Source organism: Colobus angolensis, unplaced genomic scaffold, assembly GCF_000951035.1.
Source record: "Colobus angolensis palliatus isolate OR3802 unplaced genomic scaffold, Cang.pa_1.0 Scaffold87, whole genome shotgun sequence".
Classification (NCBI taxonomy): Eukaryota; Metazoa; Chordata; class Mammalia; order Primates; family Cercopithecidae; genus Colobus; species Colobus angolensis.
This window is the reverse complement of record NW_012122598.1, coordinates 5,148,907-5,171,433: the sequence shown is the minus strand read 5'-3', so window position 1 is coordinate 5,171,433 and position 22,527 is coordinate 5,148,907. Positions and strand designations below refer to the sequence as shown.

The window sequence follows — 22,527 nt, the reverse complement described above, 5'->3', positions numbered from 1 at the left end:
AGCCAGGATGGTCTCGATCTCCTGACCTCATGATCCACCCGCCTCAGCCTCCCAAAGTGCTGGGATTACAGGCGTGAGCCACCGCGCCCGGCCCAAGTTATTACTTTTAATGCCTATATAGTTATACCTTTTAAAGATTTACATAAGCAAGAGAGCTTACTACTTCAAAAAAGAAAAAAATCTCTGTCCCTCTTGGACTTTCTCAGATTAAAAAGACATAAGTTCCTGTAAGGATACTAGTAATACAGAGAATAGTAGCTGAATTAATTGGTGGGAAGCAGACTCTTGTCCCTCTAAGACAGACTGTCAGTCCTTAAAACCATATATCCATTTCAGCAAAAGAATTACTCCTTCTAGCTGTTAATATAACCAATGTAATCCTATACAGCTTACTATTACTATTGCAACATCTCAAAACTCTTCCCCTCCATTAAGTCGTATTTATAGTATGGGAGCTGACATTTCAGGAAAGGATCCTAGAAGAATTTTTTTAAATACACTTTATTGCTCCTTCAACTTCTGTATCAATCACTCTTCCCAGACACATTGACAAAACCAAAGTCTCTGTAATAAAGGCAAACCATAGCAATTGAGACAGGATATCAGCATGCAAATGCCTGGCTAAAATTGATTAAATATTCCACCCACACTCTAAATAAAAGCAACTGTTACACTTGTGCACATGGTAGGCCAGAGGCTCAGGCTGTCCCCTTTCCATTTGGATGGTCCTCTAATCAACAAGACATGGACTGCATGGTAGCTCTTTTTTCGAAATCCTACAGCCTGGGATGATGAACTCTGCCAAACTCTCTCTACTATTTCCTAAAGTGCAGGACCCTGCAGGTCAGCCCCTGAGGGCCATCCAGCCTCCATCTTCCACGACCAATTTTACCTTGTGTTTCCAATGACAAGGGGGAAATTTGGTGTTCCTTGGAGACTTAACAGGATGTAGTAAGGTCAGGCACTTCCAAGAGCTGACCCATCAGTCTGCCCTTATTCATCTCTGATTATCTGGTGGCATTATGGAGGACCTTCACTGGACTCTCTGCCAAATAATTAGAGCAGTGCTTGTGCTCTAGTTCAATTGGCTATCCCTTTTACCCTGGCATTTCATCAACCAGAAAAAGAAAAAAGCACGACATTGTAAAGCAAAAGAAGCCCCTTATGGGTCTTTCGACCTCCATGTCTATTTAGATGCAAATTTATCTGTACCAGATAAATTTATCAAGGTGTACCAGATAAATTTAAAGCTAGGGACTAAATAGCTGCAGGGTTTGAATCTATCCTCCCATAGATAGCATTAATAAAAATGTAGATTGGATAAACTATATTTATTACAATCAACAATGATTTATTAATTGCACTAAAGATGCTTTCAAAGGAATAGTGGAACAGTTAGGGTCCACTAGCCCAATGGCCTGCAAAAACAGAATGGCTTTAGATGTGATATTAGCTGAAAAAGGTAGTGTTTGTGTTATGATTGAAACACAATGTTATACCTTCATCCCAAACAACACTGCTCCTAATGGAAGCATAACAAAGGCCCTACAAAGCCTTACTGCTTTATCTGAAGAGCTAGCTAAAAATTCTGGAATTAATAAACCTGTTTCTAAATGGCTAAAAGGGTGGTTCAGCCAATGGAGAGAGACCATAGCCTCAATTCTTACCTCTTTAGCAATTGTAATAAGTATACTTCTTCTTCTTAGGTGTTGTGTTATACCATGCATCTGAGAGTTGGTGCAAAGGTTAATAAAAACAGCTCTTACTAAAGCCTCCCTTAACTCTCCTCCACCTTACTCAGAGAAACTTTTACATTTTGAGAGTCAGGCAGAACAACTAAGACAAAACATATTAAAAAATTCAAAGAGGAAGAACTGTAAGAGGAAGAACTATAAACCAAGAGGGGGAAATTGTGGAAAGTAAAAAGTTTATCTTCAAAGTTTCCCTTCTAAAAAATAAATAATAAATGTTAAAAATAATTGTTTCCTTTAAAGACTAACTTCCTTCAAGCTTCCTGGATTTGTGCTAATAACTCTTGGTTATGCCCTATCCTACATAACTGTTAGGTATAAGGGAATAAGTACATTCTATGTCCTTGTACTTTAACCAAGATATTTGTTCTGAACATGCTCAGGCATGTCCCAGCTTACAGCCTATGCCCCTTCCTTATTTGGAAATGTTATTACTTTTCTAAATCCTTTCTCAAGCAACTTCCTCTTTTCCTTTTGTTCTCCATTGCCTTTACCTATTTAGGAAAGTTTTAAGTTGTTAACCAGTCAGGTTTAGGTTAGACTGTGAGGTCCAACTCCAACCAATGGAAATAGGACACAGCAGTAAGGACCTAATGTGTAAGGGATAAATATTCCTGCCTTTCTATGTTCATTGTGCTCTTGTGACAGAATTGCTGATGAGCAGCTCCCTTTCTGCAGAAAGCAAAATTGCCTTGCTGAGAAAACTTTTTGTCTGAATCCTGATTTTTCCTTGTGGCACTGAGAAACAAGCATTTTGTTTCTAACACCCATTTAGGAAAAGAAGCAAGAATAGAAGCATCCTCTTGTCTCCTTTCTGTATGAGCCAGAGTGGAGAAGACAGGGAGCATCCTCCAAATGTCTCCCCTCCCTGGTTTCTGGATCCTGACACCATGTTAAATATGGCCCCCATGGTTGTAGGCATGGTCCTCCAAGCCATGGAACCGGATGAGCTAAGTGATGGGGCTAACCACGCTTACCCATGCAGCCTTAGCTTATCCACCTTGTGTGATTTCCCTTTGACTTTCTAGAACCTGTGTGATTTGCCTGGCTCTCTGAAAAACGGATCTCCGGAGAGACTGTGTCACTTTCGGGCAAGGCTCCTTTAGTGGAGGCAATGTGCTAGATTGCCTGCTATTACAGCCCATGCTAAAGCACTTACCCTTACAAAAAATGGTTCTGGTTAACTTCTGAATTTAAAATTCCCTTACTAATTAAGTACTGTTTTAATCAGAGACATAGTAGGTGCCTTAAAAGAGCATAGGAACCGAATGGCCATTTTTTTACTGATGGGACAATAGTGGGAATCAAATTTTTTTTTTTTTTTTTTTTGAGACAGTCTTGCTCTGTCACCTGGGCTGGAGTACAGTGGCGTGATCTTGGCTCATGGCAAGCTCCACCTCCCGGGTTCACACCATTCTTCTGCCTCAGCCTCCCGAGTAGCTGGGACTACAGGCGCCCTCCACCATGCCCAGCTAATTTTTTTGTATTTTTAATAGAGACGGGGTTTCACCGATGTTAGCCAGGATGGTCTCAATCTCCTGACCTCATGATCTGCCTGCCTCATCCTCCCAAAATGCTGGGATTACAGGTGTGAGCCACCGCGCCCAGCCCCTAGGCATCTTACTCCTAACTGCTAAAGGCAGAAACTTCCCATTTCCAGAAGAAGCATAGAGCCTGATTTTTAATGGTGTAAAAAGAAGCTGCAGTGTTACTATAAAAGAAAAAGGGAAAAAAGTGTCTCATCTAGAGGATTCCTATTTCCACTAGGTGGCGCTGTTAGCTTAGAAATACTATGTGCTTGCCAGAGAAGCGGTAGCGAGTAACTTCACTGCAGAGGAATGGGGAAAACTCTTCCTAGAGGCATTTTCCTGATCTTGCCTAACAGGATTTCTTTCCTAGGCTGTAAAAATACCTGCACATTTAAATCAGAGAAAGAGTAAGATGCCAGGGATAGAGAAGGAAGAAGAGTTTTGCAACAGAATAGTTGAGGGTTCTCTGCCAACACCCTGAACAGGCTATTGGAGGCTGGGTCTGGTCCAGAGGCCTGTGAATCATGCCAGGATGTCCCCTGGCCAGAAATTCTCAGTTACCTCAGAACTTTTCCCAGCCTCACTCAATGGTGAGGTCTCCCCGTGAAAAGAAACTATTTCAAAACATGGCCAACATTCCCAGTACTCATGGGTATTGGGGGGTTCTCCATGTTCTCACCAGCAAGCCTCACATCTGAGTCTGTAGTAGGGCAGCCAGTGCTAAGTGTATGTACTAGGCTTATGCATGCCCGTTCCTAAGGAAATACAGATGCTTACTCGTGACTTTTTAGATGAGTATATCTTTTTGGCTGCAGGCAGAGTAGGCTCTACATCTGAGAATATCACATAGAAAGTAGTTTGGGTTGATCTATTTGATTTTATTTTAATATAGAGGCCAAGAGCACCTTGTGAATGATGGAACAGATTTTAAGCTTGCTTTCATACCACTTCAACAAAGGCTGTACCTCAGCTTGCCAGCCAATGAATCAAAATGATATGGCTCCCATAACTGGAGGAACACCAGGGTGCTTAATCTTGTGTCAATTTAGATAAAATGACACAGACCCACGTGGAGTGGTTTTAAAGAGTGGAGAGTATAATAGGCAAGAAAGAAGGAAGGAAGAAGAAAACAGCTCCCCCGTACAGAGACAGAAGGTAGGGGGATTGGAACAAAGAGAAAAACCCCAAGTGTGACAGAAAAGTGTCTGCTTATATGAGGAGGCTGGAGGAGGTGGTGTCTGATTTGGATAGGGCTCGGAGGATTGGTTTGACCAAGCATATCATTCAAATAGCAGGGGAAAAAAACTGGCCCTTCCACCCTAGCCTTTTAATATGCAAATACAGGGCACCAAGATGTTTTACACATGTGTGGATATGTGGGGGTGGCCGTGTCACCAGGCACATGTGGAGGCCAGGGCAAGAATAAGACTGCAGGAATTGCCATGTTTGGGTGGGCCCAGTTTCTGATGGCTGGTATTTGCATATCAAAGCTTGCTGGCCCAGCTCTAAGAGCCAGGGCTTTCCTGCTACGTAAGAAACCATCTCACCAGTTTCTGGAGTTGCTCTAAAAGAAACAAAAACTTCCCAAGGACCCCTTTTCCTATCTGCCTAAAATAATTTCTTAATAACTCTTTTTTTTTTCTGAGACGGAGTCTCCTTCTGTCACCCAGGCTAGAGTGCAGTGGCACGATCTCGGCTCACTGCAACCTCTGCCTCCTGGGTTCACACGATTCTCCTCCTCAGACTCCCGAGTAGCTGGGAATACAGGCACACACCACCACGCCTGACTAATTTTTTGTGTATTTTTAGTAGAGACGGGGTTTCACTATGTTGGCCAAACTGGTCTTGAACTCCTGACCTCGGGATCCGCCCACCTCGGCCTCTGAAAGTGCTGGGATTACAGGCGTGAGCCACCATGCCCGGCTCTTAGTAACTCTTATAACAAGAGTTATAATTTCCTACACATCCATCACTATTGTAGAAGCCTCCATAGCCACCTTTACCACATCTGCTGCTGATGTCATGACCATCTCCACCACTGCAGCTGCTGCTTGTATGACTACTACTAAAGCCAGAACTGCTGGAACCACTACGTTGTCAATAGTCTCTGGCACCAAATGCTCCACTCAATCTTTTAGATCATGCACGAATACCACCCTTGTAGTGGTGTTTATAAGCTATGTTTTCCAATCAAGCAGGCACTTCTTGTTTAAATTCTACAAGAATATCCAACAAATCCTTTGTAATATTCATATTTCTTTCATTAAAGAATGAGATGGCAAGGCCCTGGTTTCCCACACATCCTGTACAGCCAATACAAGGCACATATTCTTCAATATCACTTCGCAAATCAAAATTGAAGCATGTTTCACATTTGAAATGTCTAGTCTTCATGCTGCCACAGCTGTAGCCACTAGAATTGGGCTTTTCCCCAAGGAAAACTAGTGAAGGGCCTCCTTCTCGATCTCTCTGTGATTGGTCTCCATGAATACTAGTACAAGGATATACTTCATGGTATAAGAAATTCTCCAGAGAATCTGCTCCCTTTTTTGTCTCCACAAACTCTAAAGTCAGTGAATCCTTCCCTGGTGCATTTAAGAGATCAAGCAGAAATGACCGTTTATCTGGCTCTTCCACCCAAACTACTTCCACCCAAACTACTTCAGAGGTAGAGCCTACTCTGCCTACAGCCAAAAATATATATTCATCCAAAAAGTCATGAGCAAGCATCGTATTTCCTTAGGAAAAGTGGCACTAAACATCATGATATGATGAATGCCCTTTGGTGGCATAGTATCTTGTTCAAGTATACGATGTATCTGAGGTCCAGATCCCGTATCCAACATCCTATCAACTTCATCCAACACTAAGTATTTGCAGAAGTCTAATCCAATCTTTCCTCTTTCCATCAAATCCACTAGACATCCTGGCGTGGCTACTAACAAGTGGCATCCATGTTCCAAGACCTGAATTTGTTGACCAATATCAGCATCACCATAAACTACACAAGGATGAACTCTACACTGGTATGAAAATTTTCTGGCTTCCTCATATCTGTACAGCCAATTCTCTTGTTGGGACTAAAACCCAGGAGATTGGCAACCATACTTTCCATTTTCCTTCACAGCCTTCAAAGCTTTTCCTGGACCATCTACATATATCTAACTCAGTACGGGTAAAAGAAATGCTGCAGTTTTCCCAGACCCTGCTTGGGCACAAGCCATTAAGTCTCTTTTTCCCCTAATAATAGGAATGGCATGTTTTTGCAGTGGAGTAGGATGAGTATAGTGAGTAAGCTCTGTAAGGTCCTCTGAGCTGGCCGCACCGTGGTGAAGCCATCCTGACATTCCCCCGCCCTTGTGATAATGTACTTTGTGATATTCCCCATCCTTGTGAAGGTAGTTTCTAACATTCCTCCCCACCCTTGTGACAATACATGCTCCCCGCCCTTGTGAATGTACTTTGTAACATTCTTCCCTGCCCTTGTGAATGTATTTGTAACATCTATCCCCTGCCTGCAAAAAATTGCTTCTGACTCCACTGCCTATCCGAAACTTATAAGAATAAATGATAATCCCACCACCCTTTGCTGACTCCTTTCTCGGACTCAGCCCACTTGCACCCAAGTGAATAAACAGTCTTGTTGCTCACACTAAGCCTACTCAGGTGGTCTCTTATACGGACACGCATAATATTTGGTGCCAAAGACCCGGGACAGGGGGACTCCTTTGAGAGACTGGTCCCCTGTCCTCACGCTCCCTCTGTGAGGAGATCCATCTATGACCTTGGGTCATCAGACCAGCCAACCCAAGGACCATCTCACCAATTTCAAATCGGTAAGCAGTTCTTCACACTCGGGTAAGCGTTTTTTTCGCTCTCTACCTAACCTCTCTCACCTCCCTTCAATCTCTTTCCTTTCAATTTCAGTTTCTCTCCCTTCCTGGTAGAGACAAAAAGGAGACACACTTTATCCGTGCATTCAAAAATTCCGATGTTGGTCACGGACTTGGGAAGACAGTCTTCCCTTAGTGTCTGATCACCATGGGGACACCTGCCTTGATCATTCACCCACATTCCCTTGGTGGCAGGTCAATTGTGGGGATGCCTGCTTTAGCTGCTCACCCACATTACAGCCCAGGACTCAGTCAGGGACGCCTACTGGAAGTCTGTAGCTGCCACCTCCATTTCTCCATGTCTCTACCTTCCTTTTTAAACTTACCTTCTCCACTATGGGTAACTTTCTGCCATCCATTCCCCCCTCTTCCCCCTTAGCCTGTGTTCTTAAAAACCTAAAACCCATTCGACTAACACCTGACCTAAAACCTAAACATCTTATTTTTTCTGTAATACTGCTTGGCCCTGGTACGAACTCAACAATAGTTCCAAGTGGCCAGAGAATGGCACTTTCGATTTGTCTGTCCTACAAGACCTAGATAATTTTTGTCAAAAAATGGGCAAATGGTCCAAGGTGCCTTACATCCAGGCATTTTTTTACACTTCATTCCCTCCCTAGTCTCTGCTCCCAATGCAGCTTGTCCCAGATTTTCCTTCTTTCTCTCCCATCCGCTCCTCTGGTCTCCACCCCAAACTCAGAGTCCCCTGAATCCTCCTTTTCCACTGACCCCTCTTACCTCTCTTCTCCTCCCCTGGCCACTCCTCACCAGGCTGAATCAGGTCCCAATTCCTCTATAGCCTCCACTCCCCCACCCTATAACCCTTCTATTACCTTCCCTCCTCACACCCGGTCTGGCTTACAGTTTCATTCCATGACTAGCTCTCCCCCACCTGCCCAACAATTTCCTCTTAGAGAGGTGGCTGGAGCTGAAGGCATAGTCAGGGTACATGTGCCTTTTTCTCTATCAGACCTTTCCCAAATCAGACAGCATTTAGGCTCTTTCTCATCAGACTCCAATAAATATATACAGGAATTCCAATATCTAACTCAGTCCTTCAATTTAACCTGGAGTGAGATAAATGTCATCCTGACCTCTACCCTCTACCCAGATAAATGAGAAAGAGTTTATTCTCTAGCCCAGTCCTATGCAGACACCTGCCAGCTTCATGAGCCAGGCCTCCAAGAGGGCACCAGGGCAGTTCCCCGAGAGGATCCCTGTTGGCAATACCACACAGACTCCCCAGGTATAGCTAGGTGAGATTACATGGTCTCCTGCCTAGTCTAGGGGCACAAAAAGGCAGCATACAAAGCTGTTAATTATGACAAGCTAAAGGAAACTACCCAAGGTAAAGATGAAAACCCAACCCAGTTCATGGCCCGCTTAGCAGCTACCCTTAGATGCTTTACAGCCCTAGACCCAGAGGGGCCAGAAGGCTGCCTTATCCTTAATATGCATTTTATGACCCAATGCACTCCTGACATTAGAAAAAAACTCCAAAAGTTGGATTCTGGCCCTCAAATCCCACAATAGGATTTAATCAACCTCACCTTCAAGGTGTTCAATAACAGAAAAGAAGCTGCCAAGCGGCAACGTATCTCTGAGTTATAGCTACTTGCCTCCACTCTAAGACAACCCACAACCACTTCTCCAGCATACAAAACCTTCAGAACATCTAAGCCATAGCTCCCAGTGGCTACTAACACGCTGAAACCCCTGTGCGGGCCCCCACGGGAAGTCAGACTGTCTGACTCACGTCGCTGCCACTCCTAAAGCTCTTGGAGCTCAAACCCAGCGTTCCTTGCCTGACTCCTTCCCAGATCTCCTTGGCTTAGTGGCTGAAGATTGATGCTGCCTGATTGCCTCAGAAGCCCTTGGACCATCACGGATGCTGAGCTTTGGGTAACTCTTACAGTGGAGGGTAAGTCCATATCCTGTTTAATCGATACAGGGGCTACCCCTCCACATTACCTTCTTTTCAAGGGCCTGTTTCCCTTGCCCCTGTAACTGTTGTGGGTATTGATGGCCAGGCTTCTAGACCCCTTAAAACTCCCTAACTCTGGTGCCAACTTGGATAACATTCTTTTATGCACTCTTTTTTAGTTATCCCCAACTGCCCAGTTCCCTTACTAGGCCAAGACATTTTAACTAAATTATCTGCTTCCCTGACTATTCCTGGACTACAACCACACCCCACTGCTGTCCTTTTACCTGATTCAAGGCCTCCTTTGAATTCTTCTCTCATGTCTCCCTACCTTAATCCACAAGTATGGGATACCTCTACTCCCTCCTTGGTGACTGATCAGGCACCCCTTATCATCCCATTAAAACCTAATCACTCTTACCCCGCTCAACGCCAGTACCCCATCCCACAACAGGCTTTAAGAGGACTAAAGCCTGTTATCACTCACCTGTTACAGCATAGCTTTTTAAAGCCTACAAATTCTCCTTACAGCTCCCTTATCCTACCATCCAGAAAGCGGATAAATCTTACAGCTTGGTTCAGGATCTTTGCCTTATTAACCAAATTGTCTTACCTATCCATCCTGTGGTGCCAAACCCATATACTCTCCTATCCTCAATACCTCCCTCCACAACTCATTATTCCATCCTTGACCTCAAAGATAATTTCCTCACTATTCTTTTGCACCCCTCATCCCAACCTCTTTTCGCTTTCACGTGGACTGACCCCGACACCCACCAGTCTCAGCAACTCACCTGGACTGTACTACCACAAGGCTTCAGAGACAGCCCCCATTACTTTAGTGAAACTCTTTCTCATGATCTGCTTTCTTTCCGTCCATCTGTTTCTCACCTTATTCAATATATGGACAACCTTCTCCTCTGCATCCTCTTATGAATCTTCCCAACAGGATACCCTCCTGCTCCTTCGACATATATTCTCAAAGCAGTATCATATATCCCTCTCTAAAGCCCAAATTTCTTCCCCATCCATTACCTATCTTGGCAGAGTCCTTCATCAAAACACACATGCTCTCCCTGGTAACTGTGTATGGCTAGTCTCCAAAACCCCAACCGCTTCTACAAAGCAACAACTCCTTTCCTCCCTAGGCATGGTTGGATACTTTTGCCTTTGCATACCAGGTTTTGCAATCCAACTAAACCACTATATAAACTCACAAAGGGAAACCTGACTGACCCCATAGACCCTAAGTCCTTTCCCCACTCTTCTTTTTGTTCCTTAAAGACAGCCCTAGAAACAGTCCCCACATTAGTACTCCCTAACTCGTCCCAATCCTTTTTCTTACATACAGCTGAAATACAAGGCTGTGCGGTCAAGAGTTTTTACATAGGAACCAGGCCCACAACCTGTAGCCTTCCTATCCAAACAACTTAACTTCACAGTTCTAGGCTGGCCTTCATGTCTACGTACGGCAGCAGCTGCCGCTTCAATACTTCTAGAGGCTCTCAAGACCACAACCCATGCCCCACTTACTCTCTACAGCTCTCATAAGTTTCAACATCTATTTTCCTAATCACACTTGGCGCATATACTTTCCACCCCCTAACTCCTCCAACTGTACTCACTATTCATTGAAACTCCCACACAGTCTGTATCCTGGCACAAACTTCAACCCATTCTCTCACCTTATACCTAGCACCAAACCTGAACCTCATGACTATATCTCTCTAATCCATATGGCATCCTCCCCATTTGCCTGTATTTCCCTCTTTCCTGTTCCTAATCCAGACCACACTTGGTTTATGATGGTAGTTCTTTGAGGCCCAATCATCAGTCACCAGCAAGGGCAGGCTATGCTGTAGTGTCTTCCACATCTGTCATTGAAGCTACTGCCCTGCCCCTTTCCACTACCTCTCAACAAGCCAAACTCATTGCTTTAAACTGGGCCCTCACCCTTGCAAAGGGACTACGTGTCAATATCTACACTGGTTCCAAGTATGCCTTCCACATCCTACATCACCATGCTGTTATATGGGCATAAAGAGGTTTTCTCACTACACAAGGGTCCTCCATCATCAATGCACCTTAATAAAAATTGTCCTTAAGACTGCTGCCAAAGGAAGCTGAAGTCATTCACTGCAAGGGGCATCAGAGGTCACCAGATCCCATTGCTTGAGGAAATACTTATGCTGATAATACAGCAAAAGAAGCAGCTAGTATTCCCATATCTGTCCCTCACAGCCAGTTTTCTTCCTTCTCAACTATCACTCTCACCTATTCTCCCATTGAAACTCTTACCTATCAATCCCTTCCTACTCAAGGCAAGTGGTCCTTGGATCAAGGAAAATTCCTCCTTCCTGCCTCACAGGCTCATTCTATCTCATCATCCTTTCATAACCTCTTTCATGTGGGTTACAAGCCAATGACCCATCTTTTAGAACCTCTCATTTCTTTTCCATCATGGAAATCCATCCTCAAGGAAATTACTTCTCAGTGTTTCATCTGCTACTCTACCACCCCTCAGGGATATCTCAGGCCCCCTCCCTTTCCTACACATCAAGCTAGAGGATTTGCCACCACCCAAGACTGGCAGATTAACTTTACCCATATGCCCCGAGTCAAAAAACTAAGATATCTTTTGGTCTGGGTAGATACATTCACAGGATGGGTAGAGGCCTTTCCCACAGGGTCTGAGAAGGCCACCACAGTCATTTCTTCCCTTCTGTCAGACATAATTCCTCTGTTTGGCCTTCTGGCCTCTATACAGTCTGATAAGGGACCGGCCTTCATTAGTCAGGTCACTCAAGCAGTCTCCCAGGCCATTGGCATCCAGTGGAAACTTCATACCCCCTACCATCCTTAATCTTTGGGAAAGGTAGAAAGAACTAATGGTCTTTTAAAAACACACCTCACCAAGCTCAGCCTCCAACTTAAAAAAGACTGGACAGCACTTTTACCATTTGCCCTCCTTAGAATTAGAGCCTATCCTTGAGAAGCTACAGGGTATAGTCCATTTGAAATTTTACATGGACGTACCTTCTTGCTGGGCCCCAACCTCATGCCAGACACCAGCTCTCAAGGTGACTATCTTCTGGTCCTCTAGCAGGCTAGACAGGAAATTCACCAGGCTGCTAATCTTTTCTTGCCTACTCCAGATTCCCAGCCATATGAAGACACCCTAGCTGGACGATCAGTTCTTGTTAAGAATCTGACCCCTCAGGCCGGGCGCGGTGGCTCAAGCCTGTAATCCCAGCACTTTGGGAGGCCAAGACAGGCGGATCACGAGGTCAGGAGATCGAGACCATCCTGGCTAATACGGTGAAACCCCGTCTCTACTAAAAATACAAAAAAAAAAACTAGCCGGGCGACGAGGCAGGCGCCTGTAGTCCCAGCTACTCGGGAGGCTGAGACAGGAGAATGGCGTGAACCCAGGAGGCGGAGCTTGCAGTGAGCTGAGATCCGGCCACTGCACTCCAGCCTGGGCGACAGAGCAAGACTCCGTCTCAAAAAAAAAAGAATCTGACCCCTCAAACTCTACAACCTCAATGGACTGAACCCTATTTAGTCATCTATAGTACCCCAACTGCTGTCCGCCTGCAGGACCTTCCCTATCGGATTCACCGTTCCAGAACAAAGCTGTGTCCGCCAGCCAGCCTGATCTCTCCTCTTCCTCCTGGAAATCACAGGTACTCTCCTCTACTTCATTTAAACTCACTTGCATTTCTGAAGAACAGTAATAACCCTTATGAGCCTAATACATTCCTTAATTCTATTAGGTCTATTCATCCTTACCCTACTTTTTGTAACAGGGCTTTATGCAGTCACCTCCACTACTTGGACTGTGCCCCAAAAACTTGTCATCCCTACTATCTTCAGTCTAGTCATACTCCTATTCACCATTCTCAACTACTCATAAATGCCCTGCCCTTGTTTACACTGCGGGTTTACACTTTTCCTCCAAACTATCATAACTGGTATCTCCTGGTTTTACCTCAAACCGCCACCCTTAACTCGCTCTGGGAGTGGATAGAAGATCTTCAGTGGCAAGGTACACAATTCTTCTATCCTGATGAAGTCCTTTTTTTTTTTTTTACTTTTCTATTCACTCTTATCCTTGCCCCCATTCTCCAGTCACTCTCTACCTCTTCCTAGGTACCCCCAGCATACTATCAATCTCACCTGCTCTCTGCTCACTGCCTCCAATCCTTCTCTAGCAAAGAATTGTTGGCTATGTGTTTCCCCTTCTTCCTGCTCTTACACAGCCATCCCCGCTCTACAGGCCAACTGGGCTACCTCTCCTGTCTGCCTGCACCTCCGAACCTCCTTTAATAGCCCTCATCTTTACCCGCCTGAGGAACTTCTTTACTTTCTAGACAGATTTGGTGAGAACTCCCTAGACATTTCGCACCAACAAGTTACCACACTTCTCCGCATCTACTTGCGGCACCTTTCTCCTTATGTCAATTCCACCCCCCTCCCCCCACCAATATTTGGACCCCTAACCACACAGACAACTATCCCTGTTGCTGCTCCTTTATGCACCTCCTGACAACAGCCTACTGGAATCCCTTTAGGCAACCTTCCACCTTCCAAATGTTCCTTTAGTCCTTATCTCCAGAACTCAGCCACACACATTACCAAACAGATGGGAGCATTCCAACTTCGCATTACTGATAAGCCCTCTATCATTATTGACAAACTAAAAAACCATTGGCAGTCACTATTGTTTAGGAAGACACCTACCCTGCATCTCACTCCATCCTTGGCTACCTCTCCCTGCTCATCTGACTCTCCTCCTGACCCTTCTTGCTTGCTTGTACCCAGCCCCACCAATAGCAGTGAAAGGTTACTCGTAGACACTATGCGCTTTCTCATATACCATGAAAACCAAACCTCTCACTCTACACAATTGCACCATCAATCCCCATTACAACCTCTAACAGCTGCTGTCCTTGCTGGATCTCTAGGATTTGGGGTGCAGGACTCCTCTCAGTACACCATCTCACCTTTTCACTTTACATTTCCAGTTCTGCCTGACACAAGGTTGTTGGGAGCAAGCCCCCCAAAAACTGGCCATAAACAAAATCTCTGCAGCAATGTAACATGCCCATAATGGCCATAACGCCCAAGCGGGAAGGTTGTGGGTTTACCGGAATGAGGGCAAGGAACACCTGACCCGCCCAGGGCGGAAAAGCCCTTAAAGGCATTCTTAAGCCACAAACAAAAACCTGAGCGATCTGTGTCTTAAGGGCGTGTTCCTGCTGCAATTAATTTGGCCCATCCCTTCGTTTCCCTTAAGGGATACTTTTAGTTAATTTAATATCTATAGAAACAATGCTAATGACTGGTTTGCTGTTAATAAATATGTGGGTAAATCTCTGTTCAGGGCTCTCAGCTCTGAAGGCTGTGAGACCCCTGATTCCTCACTTCACATCTCTATATTTCTATGTGTGTGTCTTTAATTCCTCTAGCACCACTGGGTTAGGGTCTCCCCAACCCAGCTGGTCTCAGCAAGTGGCGTCCATTCATGGGGGCTTGAATCCAGGTCGAAGGGTTGCCGGAGCGATGGTTGGAACAGAAAACTAGATGGAGGACAGCCCAGTACTCTTAAAGCAATCCCCGTGGTGAGTAAGAAGAGAAGCTCAGAAGCTTCAGGGTAACAATGGAGCAAGTTTGGGGTCTGGTTCGTTTCACCTTGGAACTTTTTCACACTGATAAGGAGGAGGAACAAGAGTATAGTGAAGTAACAGAAGAGGTTACAGAGCATGTTTATTTGCCAGCTGAAGCTAAAGCGGCAAAGGAAGGAGAGGTTCATCCCTACCCTTCTGCACCCCCTCATTATTATTTTGAAGAAAATGACCCCCTAGATCTTTCTTTTCTGGAGTACACTGGGCGAAAAGTAATTACCCCAGTTACTGTTCGAGCAACGCCTCGAGCGACTGCTCTTAGTTTGATTCAGGCAGGAATTCAGCAAGCTAGAAGAGAGGGCAATGTAGGCCGGGCGCGGTGGCTCAAGCCTGTAATCCCAGCACTTTGGGAGGCTGAGGCGGGCGATCACGAGGTCAGGAGATCGAGACCATCCTGGCTAACACGGTGAAACCCCGTCTCTACTAAAAATACAAAAAACTAGCCAGGCGAGGTGGCGGGTGCCTGTAGTCCCAGCTACTCGGGAGACTGAGGCAGGAGAATGGCGTAAACCCGGGAGGTGGGGCTTGCAGTGAGCCGAGATCACGCCACTGCACTCCAGCCTGGGCGACAGAGCAAGACTCCGTCTCAAAAAAAATAAAATAAATAAATAAATAAATAAAAAAAGAGAGGGCGATGTAGAGACTTGGCAGTTCCCTGTTAGAATACATCCCCCAGATCAAGAGGGGAATATTATAGCTACATTTGAGCCTTTTCCTTTTAAATTACTCAAAGAATTAAAACAAGCAATAAGTCAGTATGGACCAGGTTCTCCTTTTGTAGTGGGACTGTTAAAGAATGTTACTGTTCCCAGTCGAATGATACCTACTGACTGGGACACTCTTACTCGAGCTTGTCTAACTCCTGCTCAGTTCTTATAATTTAAAACTTGGTGGGCAGATGAAGCTTCCCTTCAGGCTGCTCTCAATGCCTGGGCCCAAACTCAAATTAATATAACTGCAGACCAACTTTTGGGGGTTGGCGGCTGGGCTGGTTTAGATGCACAACTGGTCATGCAGGATGATGCCATAGAACAGTTTAGAGGAGTGTGCATTAGAGCTTGGGAAAAAAATCACTTCAGGTGGAGAACAATACCCTTCCTTTAGTGCTATAAAACAGGGACCCAGAGAACCATATGTTGATTTTATAGCTCAGTTACAGGAGTCTCTTAAAAAGATGATTGCAGATTCAGCTGCTCATGGTATAGTGTTGCAATTACTAGCTTTTGACAATGCTAATCCCGATCGCCAGGCTGCTCTGCGACCTTTCAGAGGGAAAGCACATTTAGTTGATTATATCAAGGCCTATGATGGTATTGGAGGTAATCTGCATAAAACTAACTTGTTGGCACAGGCAATGGCAGGACTGAGAGTGGATAAATGAAATACTCCATTTCCTGGAGCTTGTTTTAACTGTGGGAATCATGGTCATACTAAAAAATTATGTAGAAAAAAATCAGCGAGTCAGATTTTCAGATAGGGGAAAAAGGAAAACTGTTGAGCCTGAAATATGTCCAAAATGTAAAAAAGGAAAACACTGGGATAGTCAGTGTCATTCTAAGTTTGATAAAGAAGGAAACCCGATTTTGGGAAATGCCATGAGAGGGGCCTGTCCCGGGCCCCATTCTAAACTGGGGCATTTCCAGCTCAGGCCATTCCGTCACCCCTGTACAATGTCTGTCCTCCGCCACAGCTGGTAGTGCCACAGTAGATTTATGCTGCATGAAAGCTGTGAGTCTTCTGCCTGGGGAACCCCCGCAAAAGGTCCCAACAGGAGTCTGTGGACCCTTGCCGGCAGGGACAATAGGATTACTTTTAGGAAGGTCTAGTGTAAGTTCAAAAGGCATACAACTACATACAGGAGTCATTGATTCAGATTACAAAGGGGAAATTCAAATTGTTGTATCTACTCCTGTTCCCTGGAAAGCAGAGCCAGGAGAGCACATAGCACAGCTCCTGATTGTGCCATATGTGGGAATGGGGAAAAGTGAAACTAAATGAACAGGAGGATTTGGAAGCACAAATAAACAAGGCAAAGCAGATTATTGGGTAAATCAAATTACTGATAAACGTCCTACCTGTGAAATAACTATTCAAGGAAAGAAATTTAAAAGTTTGGTAGATACAGGAGCGGAAATTTCAATCATGTCTCTACAGCACTGGCTGTCCACGTGGCAAATTCAACCCACTCAATTTAACATAGTTGGAGTTGGTAAAGCTGCTGAAGTATATCAAAGTAGTTATATTTTGCATTGTGAGGGGCCTGATGGACAACCTGGGACCATTCAACCAATTATAACTTCTGTACCTATACATTTATGGGGAAGAGATTTATTACAACAATGGAGAGCACAAGTTCTAATTCTAGAACAATTATATAGACCTCAAAGTCAACATACAATGCATGAAATGGGGTATGTCCCTGGTATGGGACCAGAAAAAAATTTGCAAGGTTTAAAAAAACCGCTTCAAGTGGAAAAACAGAGTTCCCACCAAAGATTAGGAAAAAAATTTTGATGGCGACCATTGTTAAGCCTCCAGAACCTATACCTTTAAAATGGTTAACAGATAAGCCAATTTGGATAGAACAATGACCACTAAGTAAAGAAAAACTGGAAGCTTTAGAGAAATTAGTTGCTGGACGATTAGAAAAGGGGCATATAGCTCCAACATTTTCTCCTTGGAATTCTCCAGTTTTCGTAATTAAGAAAACAATCAGGTAAATGGAGAATATTAACTGACTTAAGAGCCATCAATTCAGTTATACAACCTGTGGGAGCATTACAGGCAGGATTGCCTTCTCCTGCTATAATTCCAAAAAGTTGGCCTTCAATAGTCATAGATTTAAAAGACTGTTTCTTTACTATCCCCTTAGCTGAGCAAGACTGTGAGTGGTTTGCATTTACAATTCCTGCAGTAAACAACCTGCAGCCTGCTAACCATTATCATTGGAAAGTGTTGCCACAGTGCATGTTAAACAGTCCGACTATTTGCCAGAGGTATGTGGGACAAGCCATTGAACCTACTCGTCAAAACTTTTCACAGTGTTACATTATTCACTATATGGATGATATACTTTGTGCTGCCCCCACTCGAGAAATATCACTCCAATGTTATGATCACTTGCAAAATTCAATTTCTCATGCTGGTTTAATTACAGCTCCTGACAAAATTCAGACTACTCTCCTTACTCCTACTTGAGGACCTTAGTAAATGACACTACCATTGTGCCACAGAAAGTAACCATACATAGGGATAAATTAAAAACATTAAATGATTTTCAAAAATTACTAGGGGATATTAATTGGATATGACCTGCTCTCTACCTATGCCATGAATAATCTGTTTTCTATCCTTAGAGGAAATCCTAGTCTCACTAGCCCTTGGCAATTAACAAAGGAGGTGGAGGCAGAGTTACAACGGATTGAAAAACAAGTCAGTAAAGCTCAGATAAATAGAATAGATTCAGAGAAGACTCTAGATTTGCTAATCTTTTCAACTCAGCTTCACCTACTGGTGTTATTGTCCAAGAACAGGACTTAGTAGAGTGCCTTTTTCTTCTACATACTAATTCACGGACTCTAACTCCTTATTTAGATCAAATCGCTACTATGATAGGGATTGGGAGAACTTGGATTGTTAAATTACATGGATATGATCCTGGAAAAATTATTGTCCCTCTCACGAAGGCACAAATACAGCAAGATTTTATAAATAGTCTTACTTGGCAATCCCATTTAGCTGACTTTGTGGGTATTCTCAATAATCATTTTCCTAAAATGAAGCTGGTTCAGTTTTTGAAATTAACTAATTGGATTCTCTCTAAAATAACTAAATTTAAACCAATTGAAGGTGCTGAGAATGTTTTTACAGATGGGTCTAGTAATGGTAAAGCTTCTTATTCTGGTTCAAAAAGTAAAGTTTTCCAGACTTCCTATACTTCAGCTCAAAAAGCGGTGCTTATAGCTGTAATTGAGGTATTGACTGCTTCTGATATGCCTATTAATGTGATTTCTGATTCTTCATACGTGATTCATTCCACACAGTTAATTGAAAATGCTCAGTTACGATTTCATATAGATGAACAACTACTGACAAAAACAAAAAAGGAGGAGAAATAGGGATTACAGGACAGCCCATATACAATTTAATCTAGCATTATTTGGTGAAAAGATCCAATAACAAAAAGTTGGGAAATAGGTAAAATAATAACTTGGGGTAGAGGTTATGCTTGTATTTCTCCAGGCCAAAACCAACAGCCAATTTGGGTACTATCAAGACACCTGAAACCTTATTATGAGCCAGATGCCGTGGAAGAGACTCTGGGAGGATCCCGAGGACCTCCCAGTTGCAGACATGTTGAGACTGACACTGAGGAGGACCCCAACTGTCACGACCCACACCCGTCGAACACAGCCACCCACCTGGGGGCAGATCAAGAAGCTGTCACAGATGGCAAAAGAAAACCTGAGGAAAGTGGGACAACCAGTCAGAATGAATAATTTAATGGTAGCTATGATAGCGGTTATCACCACTGCCGTGAGTATTCCTTCAGTAAGGGCTGGTAATAATGCCTGGATGCAATCACTATGACACAGTTACACATGCTTTCTGATCTCAGTATTTACCATAATAAATCTGATCCTATAATTGAGGCATATCGCCCTCAAAAACCTATTTGTAAACAGGATTGGACCCAGTTAGAAAAAATGAACGTACTTGTTTAGGAAGATTGCTCTGCAGAACAGGCAGAGGTGCTGCACAACGATTCCTATGGAATCATTATTGATCAGTCCCCTAAGGGGATGTTTAGCTTGAATTGCACCTCTCGGTCTGTGTGCCATGGCCATACTATGTTCAGATGATCTGAACAAATCAGATGGTAAAAATGATAAGTACGGCAAAAGTTCCTATTATCTGGAACCATGGTGGTATAGTGGCACCTCAATCTCAAATGATATGCCCCGCTCTAGGAGCTAAACATAAGGATTTGTGGAAACTATTTAATGCTCTTAATAAGATCAAAATTAACTGGCCATGAACAAAACCTCTGCAGCAATGTAACATGTCCATAATGGCCATAACGGCCAAGCTGGAAGGTTGTGGGTTTATAGGAATGAGGGCAAGGAACACCTGGCCCGGCCAGGGTGGAAAACCACTTAAAGACATTCTTAAGCCACAAAAAAAAAAAAAGCCTGAGCGATCTGTGTCTTAAGGGCGTGTTCCCCGTGCAATTAATTTGGCCCATCCCTTCATTTCCCATAAGGGATACTTTTAGTTAATTTAATATCTATAGAAACAATGCTAATGACTGGTTTACTGTTAATAAATATGTGGGTAAATCTCTGTTCAGGGCTCTCAGCTCTAAAAACTGTGAGACCCCTGATTCCCCACTTCACACCTCTATATTTCTGTGCGTGTGTCTTTAATTCCTCTAGCGCCACTTGGATAGGGTCTCCCCCACCGAGCTGGTCTCTTCTTTTTATGTGGCTCTTCCACCTACATGTGCCTACCTGCCAGCTAGATGGGCACATGTTCCCTAGTCTTCCTTACCCCTAAAATCCAGTTTATAGATGGGAACGAACAACTGCCTGTCCCCTTCATGACATCAACATGACAAAAAAGAGTCTTCCCACTAATCCCTTTACTTATGGGTCTAGGACTTTCTGCCTCCACTATTGCACTTGGAACTGGAAATAGCAGGCATCTCAACCTCTGTCATAACATTCCACAGCCTCTTTAATGACTTCTCTGCTAGCGTTACAGATATATCAAAAACTTTATCTGTCCTCCAAGCCCAGGTTGACTCTTTAGCTGCAGTTGTCCTCCAGAACCGCCAAGGCCTCAATTTACTCACTGCTGGAAAAGAAGGACTCGGTATATTTCTTAATGAAGAGTGTTGTTTTTACTTAAATCAATCTGGCCTGGTATATGGTAACATCAAAAAACTCAAAGAGCTCAAAAACTCACTAATCAGGCAACTAATTATGCTGGACCCACCTGGTCACTCTCTAACTGGGTATCCTGGCTTCTTCCAATCGTTAGTCCTGTAATACCTATCTTCCTCCTTCTCTTATTGGGCCTTATGTCTTCCGATTAATCTCTCAATTCCTACAAAACTGCATCCAGGCTATCACTAATCACTCTGTATGACAAATGCTGCTTTTAACAACCCCACAATATCACCCCTTACCCCAAAATCTTACTTCAGTCTAATCTCTCCCACTTTGGGTTCCCACACTGCCCCAATCCCCCTTGAAGCAGCCCTGAGAAATGTTGCCTATCACCTGTCCATACTGTCCCCAAAATTTTCACCCAAAGTTTTCATTACTTTCTTATTTTATTTCTTCATTATTAACATAAAAAGACAGGAATATAAGGTCCTCTGAGCTGGCCGCACCATGGTCAAACCATTGTGACATTCCCCCGCCCTTGTGATAATGTACTTTGTGATATTCCCCATCCTTATGAATGTACTTTGTAACATTCCTCCCCTGCCCTTGTGACAATACACCAGCCCCACCCTTGTGAATGTGCTTTGTAACATTCCCCCCGCCCTTGTGAATGTACTTTGTAACATCCATCTGCTGCCCACAAAAAATTGCTCCTGACTCAACCGCCTATCCCAAACCTGTAAGAACCAATGATAATCCCACCACCCTTTGCTCATTCCTTTCTCAGATTTAGCCCATTTGCACCCAAGTGAATAAACAGCCTTGTTGCTCACACTAAGCCTGCTCAAGTGGTCTCTTATACAGACGCAGGTAACAAACTCAATGTTCCCTATGATAATTTCTCCTATGTCAACATTGCTGAAATTTTCAATATGTGGAAGACAGTTACTGCTGGTTGCCTCTATTGATATATCGTCATATTTCTCAAAGTTAATCCCAGTGTTTCCTCCAAAAAAGAGTACCTGCTCCAAGCATTCACTTGGTGGAAGCGGTTTTGACCCATAACCTTTATCTGACTTGTCACACCAATGACTGTGTCCACTCCGTTCAAATTTGCCAAAGCCAGTGCTGTCACCATGACTGCCAATACCATCATAGTCACTCCATCCAGGATCATCAAATCTTCCCCTTGATCCACCTCCACAATCACTGAAATAACCAGGCTTTCCTCTTGAATCTCAAGACCCAAAACTGCTATATGCATCCTTATCTTTGCTACAACTCCAACCTGAACTGTCTTTATCATAGAATCCTTTAGATGCTTCCTTGTTCCTTAAGTGAGGAGGTATATAGCACTCTTGGCTTGCTGTACTTCCTCCTCCACTCTGTTTATCAGAGGAGTTCAGGTCCAGATGAGCAAACTGCTCCTCTAGGCCGAGGGCATTTTCTAACGCTGTACTTCCTCCTCCACTCTGTTTATCAGAGGAGTTCAGGTCCAGATGAGCAAACTGCTCCTCTAGGTCGAGGGCATTTTCTACCACCATATGACTCATCCCTGAAGAGAAGTGGAAAATCAAGGTTGTCCACTGTAAGTATGAGACCAAATATCCTAGTTTGTTCATTTTTAAAAATTATTTCTTTATTTACCCCCACCCCTACACCACTGGGTTAGCTCAAAGGGCCAGTCTTCAAACTCTGAAATTCTTTCTTCTGCTTGGTCTAGTCTAGTCTATTGATAAATTTTTCAATTGTATTTTGATATTCTTTTAGTAAGGTTTTCAATTGCAGAAGCTCTGATTGATTTCTTTTGAAGGTGCTTATCTCTTCCTTCATTTCCTGGATCATGTTAGTA

The 22,527-nt window shown here is 43.8% G+C and overlaps 1 pseudogene across 1 annotated transcript; it reads right to left on the bottom strand.

Annotated features, from left to right (window-relative positions):
* Positions 1 to 5,175: 5,175 nt before the first annotated feature.
* On the bottom strand, positions 5,176 to 22,228 carry LOC105503651 (annotated as a pseudogene). Its single transcript, XR_001000515.1, has 3 exons — positions 22,164 to 22,228; positions 21,551 to 22,073; positions 5,176 to 6,576 (listed from the first exon to the last, which is right to left on the bottom strand). The product of XR_001000515.1 is annotated as an ATP-dependent RNA helicase DDX3Y-like (transcript).
* Positions 22,229 to 22,527: the final 299 nt, after the last annotated feature.